Source organism: Antechinus flavipes, chromosome 4 (genome assembly GCF_016432865.1).
Source record: "Antechinus flavipes isolate AdamAnt ecotype Samford, QLD, Australia chromosome 4, AdamAnt_v2, whole genome shotgun sequence".
NCBI lineage: Eukaryota > Metazoa > Chordata > Mammalia > Dasyuromorphia > Dasyuridae > Antechinus > Antechinus flavipes.
The window spans coordinates 40,873,758-40,885,269 of record NC_067401.1 but is presented as its reverse complement, the minus strand read 5'-3'; the positions used below and the strand labels follow the sequence as shown (position 1 = coordinate 40,885,269).

Below are 11,512 nucleotides of genomic sequence, written 5' to 3'. Positions count from 1 at the left end.
CCTCACCTTTCTTGTTGTCACTGTCAAATTCCAGGCACTAAGTCTAAGTCACAGGAGACAAAAGATTTTACTTGTTGCAACAAGGGTAAGCAGCTTTCTACTTGGCACAGCTTTAAAATTTAGAATTTTATGGGGGCAAAATACCAAGGATGTCATCCATCCCATTGTGGGGTGTCTGTTTCACTCTCAAACTGCTCCGTGTCTTTGCTTTGCTTCCTGACGCAGTCAATCTTGTTCTTTCTCTGGGTTACCTGTACTTTCTCCATTTCTGCAGAGACAGCAGAGGTCGTGCCTTTTATTGATAGATGCTTATTTGAATTTTTTCTCCTGTTAAATATAGGACGTGCCAACTACTATTCTTCTACCTATGTTCCTCCAGCTGCTGCTCTTTGACATCCAGATAATAATATTGAAGTAGAATTTACTATTCTCTCCACTTTAAAAAATTTTAATTGGGGCAGCTTGGTGGCGCAGTGGACAGAAAAGCAGCCCAGAAGTCAGGCGCTCAGTCAGTCTGGCCTCAGACGCTTAACACTCAACACTAGCTGTGTGATTCTGGGCAAGTAAAAAAAAAATCTATACAGTACACTTCGTACATACACGTGTGCCAACCTTTCTTTGGCACACATCCCCCTTACTAGTCTCTTGTTTTAAGTAGCACAAGTTAGAAGAATGCCTTTTCCATGTCATGACCTCTGCTTGCCAACTTTGAAAACTATTAATCGACATCTATTCTGAACAGATAAATCTTCCCCCATTCCTTCAACTGACCCAACCGTAGCATGGCTGCCGGCCCCCTCGCTCCCCTGATTGCCTTCTCTGCACATATTCTCTCTTGGATAGTCTAAAATATGGTACTGAGATGAGAACAATGCTTCAGACAGGAAAGAATCAGTACAGGGAGGAGTATCTGGATGAAAATACTAGACTCCAGTTAATGCATAGGGTGAAAGGAACTGATGAATAATGCTGAAAGGAACACCGAACCTGGGACATTTGAATCAGGCTTCTGTTGTTTTGTAATCGTGTGAACTCTTGAGAGTTACTGCAAGGTGTCCCAGAAAATTTGCTTTTTGAAAAAAAAAAAATACTAAGATGTCAGGGAGAGAGAGGAAGGGAGAGCAAGAGGGGGAGGGAGAGGAGCGAGTGAAGGAAGGAGGGGGAAGAATGTTGACCCTGAACATTGATTCAAAATAGTAAGGGTCACACTGATGCATTGTTGGTGGAATTGTGAACGAATCCAACCATTCTGGAGAGCAATCTGGAATTATGCCCAAAAAGTTATCAAACTGTGCATACCTTTTGATCCCAGCAGTGTTTCTACTGGGCTTATACCCCAAAGAGATACTAAAGAAGGGAAAGGGATCTGTATGTGCCAAAATGTTTGTGACAGCCCTGTTTGTAGTGGCTAGAAACTGGAAAATGAATGGATCCCCATCAATTGGAGAATGGCTGGGTAAATTGTGGTATATGAATGTTATGTAATAATATTGTTCTGTAAGAAATGACCAGCAGGAAGATTTCTGAGAGACCTGGAGAGAGTTACATGAACTGATGTTGAGTGAAATGAGCAGAACCAGGAGATCATTATATACCTCAACAACGATACTGTATGAGGATGTATTCTGATGGAAGTGGATTTCTTCTACAAAGAGATCTAACTCAGTTTTAATTGATCAAGGTTGGACAGAAACAGCTACACCCAAAGAAAGAACACTGGGAAATGAATGTAAATTGCTTGCATTTTTGTTTTTATTCCCGAGTTATTTATACCTTCTGAATCCAATTCTCCCTGTGCAACAAGAGAACTGTTCTGTTTTGCACACATATATTGTATCTAGGATATACTGTGACATATTTAACATATATAGGACTGCTTGCCATGTGGGGGTGGGGGTGGAAGGAGGGAGGGCAAAAATCGGAACAGAAGTGAGTGCAAGGGATAATGTTGTAAAAAAAAAAATTACCCTGGCATGGGTTCTGTAAATAAAAAAGTTATTTAAAAAAATTAAAAAAAAAAATAGTAAGGGTCACAAAGAAAACGTTAGCTGCGCTACAAGGTCCCACCGAGATTTGAACTCGGATCGCTGGATTCAGAGTCCAGAGTGCTAACCATTACACCATGGAACCAGTACAAGTAACTATCTCTTCTTCGTTTTATGAGTTACTGGGACAATCCACCATTTTCATTGTTCCTTCTTTTTCAGTCCTTCCTTCTCAACACCTTTCCAAAGGCTAAAGTCAGGTAGCTACTGCACTGAGAGCCGCAACAATTAGCCCCCTTCCTAGAGTCGCTTCATAACTTTCTGCTTTCAAGGAAATCCACAGACAATGGGTCACCTGTTCCTTTCTGAAAGATGAATCAGTACACAAACCGAACCTGTTAATCCTTTTTTGCATTCGCCATCCCTTACCACTCTCCTCCTATACCCCCTTTCCTTCCTACACTTCCCTTCCCCCACTCGCCTCCTTCACCTGAAGGTAAAGGGAATTTTTCCTGGAGAGAAAATGAAAAGCAACAGGGCACAGTTCTTTTGAAGAAAAATCCACACACCCTACCCGCTCCACCCCCTCCGCATAAATGCTACTCTTTGTTGATTGTTGTTGGCGGACTGAAAAGACAAGCGAGAGGGCGGGCGGTCAGCTGGACAGAGAAGCAGGCGAGCGAGTGACTGAGGGACACAAAGTCACTATTTCTATAATGAATAGAACCTTAAGATTTGCAAAGTACATTACCTGCATGTTATCTCATTTGACACTACAGTCTGATTATACTCATATTACGGTCTCTGACAGACTGGAAGGATCATGGAATCATCTGGGACCTGTTAAGTGGGGAAAGATATGTTTCGCCACTTTTTCCCTTTAGTTCCACACATGTACTCAATTACACTGCCTTGACTACATTTTGTGAGAGAAAGCCAAAATGACAGGTCCCACCGAGATTTGAACTCAGATCGCTGGATTCAAAGTCCAGAGTGCTAACCATTACACCATGGGACCTCCCCATACACTTAATTCCTGATGACACTCTTTGACTGATGATCTCTTCCATGACAGAACTGGTACAATAATGTTCAATATAGTGAGAAGCAAAGAACCACTTTTGTGAAAAACCTAAGATGCTTTGCCGATTTCCCAAAGGCGATCTATTCAGGTGGGCTGTCTTAGCGGCGATATTCCCCCGAGTGGAAAGTTTTGCTCGTTCCCAATTCATCGTTTTCTTAACGATCACAGATCCTCTCAGTCTCTTGAGTCTCTCAAACGATCAGGTTCGACTCCTCACTCTGCTCCCACACCCGTATTCAGTGTTGCCAAGATGCATCCATTTGATCTTCGTGTAGTATCTCTCCCATATACTCCTCCCCTCTCTTATCTAACTTTACCTATCCTCATCCTGCTTCAGGTTCCCATCACTTAACACCTGGGCAATTTAAACTTGTTGCTTGGTCTTCCTGCCCCAAGTCTCAACCTGCTTCAATCCATCTCCCACTTAGCAAACAATTCTTCCTACAGTGTAGATCTAACAATGTAACCACCATCTCCCATTCGATCTACTCCAGGGGTTTCCTATGGCCTTCAATATCCAATAGAACTGTTTGGCGTTACAAAGTTCTTCACAATCTGGCCGATTGACTTCTTTGAAAGCTGAAAGTTTTGGGTTTTTTGGCATTTTTGTTTCCTCAGCTTTTAGCAAAGTGCCTGGCACATATCAGGCGTTTGTTGACTGAGTAGATGGTGGATTAGTCTCTCTTTCCTACTGCACTGTGTCGAAGGAGTTATGCCAGCAGCTCCCTGGTGTGGATCAGCCTTCATAAAATTACAGTACTGGGAATAGTCTAGTGCACAGTTCAGAGCTCCTAAATCATAAATGAAACCAAGCATCTCAAATGCTGATGCATCAAACAAAGGGTGATATTAGGAGAAACAAAAGCAGTCAAGGTCCTATGGTGTAATGGTTAGCACTCTGGACTTTGAATCCAGCGATCTGAGTTCAAATCTCGGTAGGACCTCTTTTTGGATCCCCTTTCCTGAAATACAACCCCCGCAATGGGATTGAGAAATTCTGTGGGACTAAAGGGAAACAGGAAAAGCTACCTAAAAGTCACTTTCCTTACGAAACAGGTCCCAGATCTCTCCACGACTCTCCCGTCTTTTACAGGATAGTACAAAATTGTAATGAGGATCAAATGATATTGCATGAAGGTAATGTGCTTTGCAATCTTAAGGAACTATTTTATAATAAATACCGACTACATGTATCCCTCAGTCAGTCCATTCGCCTGTCAACTTACCGGCCTGTCCATCTGTCTGGCCAATCTCTCATTTATGAACAGATCGGTCCGGTCCGCCAACAAAAATCAACACAGTAGCATTTATGCGGAAGGCTCGGAGCGGGTAAGGTGTGTACATTTTTCCTCAAAAGATGTGTCCTGCTGCTTTTTAGTTCTCTCTAGAAAAACTTCAGTTTTCCTTCAGGAGAAGGAGACAAATAGGGGAGGGGAAGTGAAGGAAGGAAAGGGGGTGCAGGAGTACAGAGATAAGGAAGGGAGAACGCAAAAAGGTAGGCGGAGGGGAGCACAGGTTCGGTCCGAGTATTGATCCATCTTCAGAAAGACCAGGTGAGCGAAAATTCTCTGTGGGTTTCCTTCAGAGAGGAAAGTTACGGGGTGATTCTAGGAAGGAGGCGTGCTAAGAAAAGAGAGGCTAATTTGTTCAGGCGAGCGGTGCAGCGTCTGCATGTATTTTAGCCTTGGAAAACTGTTGAGGAGAGACTAGAAGTGAAGGCAATAGAAATGTCAGATTATCGTGATGTCCGACACAACTCAGAAGAAAACAACATGCGTGTCGGTTCCATGGTGTAATGGTTAGCACTCTGGACTCTGAATCCAGCGATCCGAGTTCAAATCTCGGTGGAACCTTCTGGTACAACCTGTTTTTTCTTAGAGATATTTGCTAATTTTCCAATCCCCAGGGTCATCACCTCCTTCAACAATATATCTGAAAGAAAGTCGAACATCCTTCGTTTCCTTCCCCTCTTCTTCTCTTTCTCTCATCTTCTCCCTCTCCTCTTTTCTCCTCTACCATTCCTGCACTTCAGTGCTTTTTTCAAAAAGCAGATTTTTCGTGACACTTTGTATTGAGTCTCACAAGTTCACACAATTACAAAAATTTAGAAGCCCGATTCAAATGTTCTATATTCTATTTCAACCCCCTATCCTGTCATCCCTGTACACATTAATCTACTGAATACTCAGGAGATACTCCTCTCTGTCTTGGTTCGCTCCTCTCTGAAGCATTGTGTCTCATCTCAGTGCCATATTTTTAGAAGAGAGTACGTGCAGGGAAGCAATCAGGGTAGTGATGGGGCAGCCATACATCCAAGGTTGGGTCAATTGATGGATGGAGGAAAGGCTATCCTAGAGAAGACCCAGAGTATATGTCGATTAATGGTCTTCAAAGTTGGCAGGTAGAGACATCTCATGGAAGAGGAATTCATGTGACTTGTCCTGCATAAAATCTGACCGTGATTAAAACGTAGTAACGAGAGATTCCTGGCCAAGGGGAAAGTGTGACAAAGAAAGGTTGGCAAACATGGCGGCGGGGGGGGGGGGAGAGGGGGGACGGGAGGAGAGGAGAGGAGACTACTATAGCTATAGATATGTTTGCCTTGGTCTTGATAGAGTTGAAATTAAATTTTTTAAAGTGGAGAGAGTAGAAAATTCTACTTCTATATATATCACCTGAATGCCAAAGAGCAGCAGCTGGAGGAACATAGGTAGAAGAATAGTAGTTGGCACGTCCTATATTTAACAGGAGAAAAAATTCAAATAAGCATCTATCAATAAAAGGCACGACCTCTGCTGTCTCTGCAGAAATGGAGAAAGTACAGGTAACCCAGAGAAAGAACAAGATTGACTGCGTCAGGAAGCAAAGCAAAGACACGGAGCAGTTTGAGAGTGAAACAGACACCCCACAATGGGATGGATGACATCCTTGGTATTTTGCCCCCATAAAATTCTAAATTTTAAAGCTGTGCCAAGTAGAAAGCTGCTTACCCTTGTTGCAACAAGTAAAATCTTTTGTCTCCTGTGACTTAGACTTAGTGCCTGGAATTTGACAGTGACAACAAGAAAGGTGAGGCAGCATGAACTAGAAGTAAAATCTTTTCCTCTCTTCCTCCTTCCCGTCCTTTCCTCCCTTCCTCCCTTCCTCCCTCATTTTGTATTTTGAGTATCTCCTGCCAGGTTTCCCTACTGGAGTCTTGTCCCTTTCGTTTTTGCCCCCTCTGTTTGTCGGGCCTCCCCAAACTCCTACCTCACCCCGGCCAGATTGCCGATTGTCTTTTGTCCCTTGTTCCCTGTGTCCCCCTCCAGGGTCCCAAGGTGGGGAGCTCAGCTCCTCGTGGCAGCCGCCCATCAGCAGCGGTCTCCCTAATAATGGTGAATCTGGGTTTTGATGACCCTGTCCCTTTGGACTGTGTTCCTTTGTAGTTCCAGGAAAGGAAGAGAGCTGTTAGTGGAGAGCAGGGTGAAGTGTTCGGACACAGCAGTTGTGGAAGACTGCAAATAGAGAAGTTTGCAAAGATTTGCCAGCCAGTGGGCGGGGGTTGTGGGTCTTACCTGTGTGTGTGCGTGTCGAGGAGTTTAGGAGAGCGGGACGAGGTGGCCGAGTGGTTAAGGCGATGGACTGCTAATCCATTGTGCTCTGCACGCGTGGGTTCGAATCCCATCCTCGTCGTATCCTCTTACTTCTGAGGATCCCGGATTTTAAAGGTTCTCCCTATTAGTCAATCTGATTGGCACCAACCTCTCCAACTGCCACTTCTCGGGCCCAGGATGATCCTACTTTGCCTCTGGACCTAAAGTTTGCCGGGCTTAGCAGAACGCACCCCAGTTTCAATGGAGCTTGCATTTTGGTGTTGCTTATTGGTGCTTTGAGTATCGATGCAAAATTTCAGACTAGCATCCCTCCCCCACCTGCCCCGTCCACCGCCTTTCTGAGCGCAAAATCTCCAGCCGAAGAGAGGTCACTGGAAAAAACCTGGCTCTTCCTCCCCCTTGGTCAGGCGACCTAGGACGATTCTGGACACCTCGGGAATCCAGAGACTCCGGGGTCCTCGCTATCTCTCATTCTCATCCTTGCTACGTACCACACAAATCGTGGGCGCAAGCATTAACAGACAAGAGGCTGCGCGCGTGCTAGGTGCTTCCGGGAGATCCAAAGTTTGGACAAGGTGCGTTCCCTGCCCTGGCGCACTGCCTCCGCACCTGGATTCCCTTCAGCAACAGGCAGACCATACTCTTCACCGTTTCCATAATTCGCCGTGGAGGTCCCCTTGACTACAAGCCGGGGTCCGAGCAGTTTGTTCCTCCCGAAACTGCCGTCGCCGAGCGCGTGGAGCCGCGCGCGCCTTGCCTCGCCTCGCCTTGGTTCCACCAAATCTATTCTCCTGTTCGAAATTAGCCCAAACCCTCTACCTCACCCTAACCCCTCGCTGCTCCTTCGCTCTGTATTCCGGCTACCCTGGCTTTCCCTTCTGACTCAACTTCCAGAGCCCCGGAACCGATCTTGCGTGAAATGATAGTCGGTTCAAGGGACCTTCGGGATTCTGTCATTTCGATCATGTCTCTGATGTCCCCGCCTTAGGATGGATAAATAAGCTGAGACCTGGAGAGACGAAGGGAGTTGCTCGGGTGCTTGGGGAGTTTTTTGTCCCCTTTGGTGGTGGGGAGAGGTTAATCCAACGCAGGGAGGGATGGACTTCTGGACGAAATGGCAAGTGAACGAACGGCTGGACGCTCGGTGTCAGCTAATCCCAGAGGCGAAAGTGTGATTGTTGGAAAGCCTTTGCTGTCGTGCCCTCGCCTCACCTGCAGGTGCAGGCAGAGTGGGCAGGGTTGGCTGCAGGGAGAGGGATGCGAGTGGGCGTTGCGAGTTTCGAGAGAGTAAGGTCGCACCTGATTTTTAACAGTGAGAGAATCTAGGCTAGAGGCTGGATGAGCTGACTCCGGCATGGCATTTGGCATCTCTTTAGAGGCTGTCTGGATGATATGCTTACAAAATGTATATGCAGGTAGTCGTGGCCGAGTGGTTAAGGCGATGGACTAGAAATCCATTGGGGTTTCCCCGCGTAGGTTCGAATCCTACCGACTACGGCTTTGCTTTGCGTTGTCTTTTCCATAGAGTTTCCACTCAGTTACTCATAGGAGTTGGCTCTCTTGATGAGCGGTTGCTACTTGGACTGGAACCTTCAAAATGCAAGGGATTTCGCCTATCCTGCCTTTACTTTGATTCCGGCTCCAACTTTTATCTCGAGCAGACATGCCAATTACTCCAATTACAAACACCTACAACCAATAAACTCCCCTTGGAAGACTGGGACAGTATGACGGGGTAGATCTTCCAACATCTTTCCCCAGAGCCCAGAGTCTTCCTACCATGAGTTTGTTGAATGAATTTAATTTCCCCCATCGTGCATCACTAGCACTGGGAAAACAAAGAGGAGCACCGGGGAAGGAGGTCGGCCGTTGGATGGGCCACCTGCTGCAAGAAGCCAAGTGTTCTGCGAGGCTCACAGTCTCAGACAGTTTGCAGAACTCGTGCCAGACCCCAAGTCTGAAGATTTCGGGTTCGAGGCTTCCCTTGACTAGTGGGTGTCTTTCTGGACCTTATTTCATTATTACTTCCCTGCGTACTCAGCGTTTTGGAGGTTCAGTACTATTCCGCCCCAGAGTGGGAAGGAGAAGATGATTCAGAGCACAGAAAAGGGAAGACTGTGCCAGGAACCTTCCTGTCCCTTAGGGATGGAAACCTCCGTTCTTTCTGCTCCAGGACCCAGACAGACTCCGAGGTTTCGTTATTCCTGTGGAGTCTGGCAGGAACTATCCGGGTATCCCCAACTTTCCGAGGCCTTTCGCTCTCTTTTTCTAATGACCCTTACCCTTACCCCTTACAGCAAGGCGATACTTCTTGCTCACCAAGGTGTTTCGCAGGGAATTCCTCTGGCTTGCGGTGTGGAGCTTGCAAAATCAGGAGCGAAAAACACTGAAACCAGAACGTGAGAAAAATAGAGCCGCACACTCCTCAGCAGGCAAGCTCTAGGCGTGTGTGCTGTTCCATCCCTTTCTGCTAATAGGGATCCAGCATCTTTGCAGCGTGTGTTTTTGACTGCTGGAGAAGCAGCACTGAGATGAGTATAGAGGCAATCCCATAAAATGTGGGCGTGCTGTTCTGATGTGTGCTCGTTGTTACTGTGCGTAAGGACAAGGACAAGGACAATCTTGTGGCACCCACTGAGGCTTTGCGTGAGCAGAATTGTGCGTTATTCCGTGCAAGGTGTGTGCACCTGAGTCGTAGGAGGCCTACTTTAGGATAACGTAGTCCAGGAAATAGATAAAACGGTACGCGGGCCTTGGCTCTAGACTTTATAATGACTATAGATGGGACAGCAAAGAGGAGAGAATCATAGTATTCCTTTGTGGCCAAGGAGTCTTAGTTTTTTTTTTTTTTTTTCCTCCCCCTTCCCCCAGGCTTCTTCTTCCGTTTCCCCATTGGCTGGAGAAAAGAGACTGACCCCGACGTGATTTGAACACGCAACCTTCTGATCTGGAGTCAGACGCGCTACCGTTGCGCCACGAGGTCCTGCAGAGCGTTTTGCTCTTTTCATCTTAAGGATTTCGACGGCAAAATGCGTTTTCTCCGCAGCCCATGCCCAGCCTTCCCATTTCAGTTTATTCACTCATTTTGTTCTATTCCTGAGCATTTAATAAGAGCCAATTCTGCGCCAGACTTGGGAGTTGAATGCCGAGGATGTCCCAACCGAAGTGCCTCGGCCCTTCTCTTCTGGCGGTAATCTAATCTACGCAACGGTAGGAGGAAAGCGTACAATCACTTGGCCATCTAGTTATCTATGGGGCTCTTTATTCATTTCATTCACTTCAATAAGCCTTTATGAAACGTTTCTGCCAGGCCCTGGCCAAGGAGACTAGGAGTTAGGCTGAGTGGTGACGTCAGGAGGTGGGAATACTACACACCTTTCCTTGCTAGGTCTCCTTTGTACCTAAAGACAGCTACATCATCTCCTAGGCCTGCCTACCACCTGAACTACACCTGCCCCTAGGATGAGGTGAAAGTTCCTCACTCTGCCATCTGGAGCTTACTTCTCCAGCGTCATTTCCCCTTCATGATACTCAGCCCACCAGCCAAACTCACCAGTCTTAACGTTCTCCCACCCTCCGGACATCTGCCAATCCCTTTCTCATTTTACTTTTTTCCCAAACCTTCCTCTAGGTCCGATGCTAAGCTCAGGTAGCATCTCTTTATACCATTATACCGTAGAAAGAACGCCAGTAACTTGCCGGAGGGACCGTTCCTTCCTCAGACTCTGATTCCCTCTTCTGCGAACACGGCGCCTTTACAATACAAAAGGAGATCAAGTAAAGTTGGAGGGGTTGATAGTATTTTCTCAATTTGTATTAATATAAAGGCATTTGTAATGACTTAAAACATTTCTTTTCTATACCTTTGGAACCGAACTTGTTCAAGTTCTATTCCTTGTGATGAAGATGAGTCCAAAGAAAAAGTTGGGGTCTGTCTAGGAGCGGGGAAGGGAGGAGAAATTTGAAAGGTGAAGGCAGATTCGAAAAGTTTTCCCAAATGATGTACTTAATAAAGAAAATGACCCGAGAAAACAAAACAAAACGCTCCTTTCCCCCTGGATAGGAACAAACTTTCTCCAAATCTCACCACAAAATTTTTTTAGACCGGAGTTTAGCTTGCGTGTGGGTGTGGGCGTGTGTTGGAGTCCAACTCCAGTGAAATCCGAGAGTGTCGGTTCCTGAGGCCAGGCAGATGTGCTTTGCGGTCTTCATTTTATTAATCTGAGTGCCAACTTAAAATGTCTTTTAAACTAGTGTAACAATGTTACTAGCTAGCTAAAGTTGACATCATTATTCCTTAAGGTTAATATATATTTCATACTTTGACTTTTTCAGTATCTACCCCAAGATACTTATCAACACTGAGTTGTAGAGAGCCTAGTTGTTGATGTCCATCATCAACAGAATTGTAAATAGCTGCAATGTTTTATCCATAATAAGGTACTTATCGAAACAGTAATTATACTAATTAATTTGTCTCAAATATGTCCTCAATTTATTGTTAAGGGGTAAATAGTATACTTGAAATGCCTAGTTTCTGTTGCATTCATTCTCTAAAAGATTATCCTGATTTTTACCTAATGTCTTTATAATTATTAGGGAGATGGTAAGCCAATTTGGGCATGGACTTATTGGCCCTCTGAATCTGTTAGAGATGTTGGTCTTCTTCAGGCATGGGCATGTGTATCTGTCTGTGTGTACCGCCGGCAGATACTTTTAACACTCTGGTGAAGCACAACTAAGGAGAGCAATTTGATCAAAAGTATCGACATTTTAAGCATAAATGATGCTATGGTATCTTTTCTTCTCTCCTCCTTCTATACTTTTGACTTTACATTGCCTAGGTTTTC

At 45.5% G+C, this 11,512-nt stretch overlaps 7 non-coding genes across 7 annotated transcripts; 4 read left to right on the top strand and 3 right to left on the bottom strand.

Annotated features, from left to right (window-relative positions):
• Window positions 1–2,058: 2,058 nt before the first annotated feature.
• Window positions 2,059–2,130, bottom strand: TRNAQ-CUG (transfer RNA glutamine (anticodon CUG)). The gene has a single exon. It is a non-coding gene; the product is annotated as a tRNA-Gln (tRNA).
• An 801-nt stretch (window positions 2,131–2,931) lies between these two features.
• Window positions 2,932–3,003, bottom strand: TRNAQ-UUG (transfer RNA glutamine (anticodon UUG)). The gene has a single exon. It is a non-coding gene; the product is annotated as a tRNA-Gln (tRNA).
• Window positions 3,004–3,941: 938 nt separating this feature from the next.
• Window positions 3,942–4,013, top strand: TRNAQ-UUG (transfer RNA glutamine (anticodon UUG)). The gene has a single exon. It is a non-coding gene; the product is annotated as a tRNA-Gln (tRNA).
• An 837-nt stretch (window positions 4,014–4,850) lies between these two features.
• TRNAQ-CUG (transfer RNA glutamine (anticodon CUG)) lies at window positions 4,851–4,922 on the top strand. Its single transcript has one exon. It is a non-coding gene; the product is annotated as a tRNA-Gln (tRNA).
• A 1,737-nt stretch (window positions 4,923–6,659) lies between these two features.
• On the top strand, window positions 6,660–6,741 carry TRNAS-GCU (transfer RNA serine (anticodon GCU)). Its single transcript has one exon. It is a non-coding gene; the product is annotated as a tRNA-Ser (tRNA).
• Window positions 6,742–8,077: 1,336 nt separating this feature from the next.
• Window positions 8,078–8,159, top strand: TRNAS-AGA (transfer RNA serine (anticodon AGA)). The gene has a single exon. It is a non-coding gene; the product is annotated as a tRNA-Ser (tRNA).
• Window positions 8,160–9,573: 1,414 nt separating this feature from the next.
• TRNAW-CCA (transfer RNA tryptophan (anticodon CCA)) lies at window positions 9,574–9,645 on the bottom strand. Its single transcript has one exon. It is a non-coding gene; the product is annotated as a tRNA-Trp (tRNA).
• Between the last annotated feature and the right edge of the window lie 1,867 nt (window positions 9,646–11,512).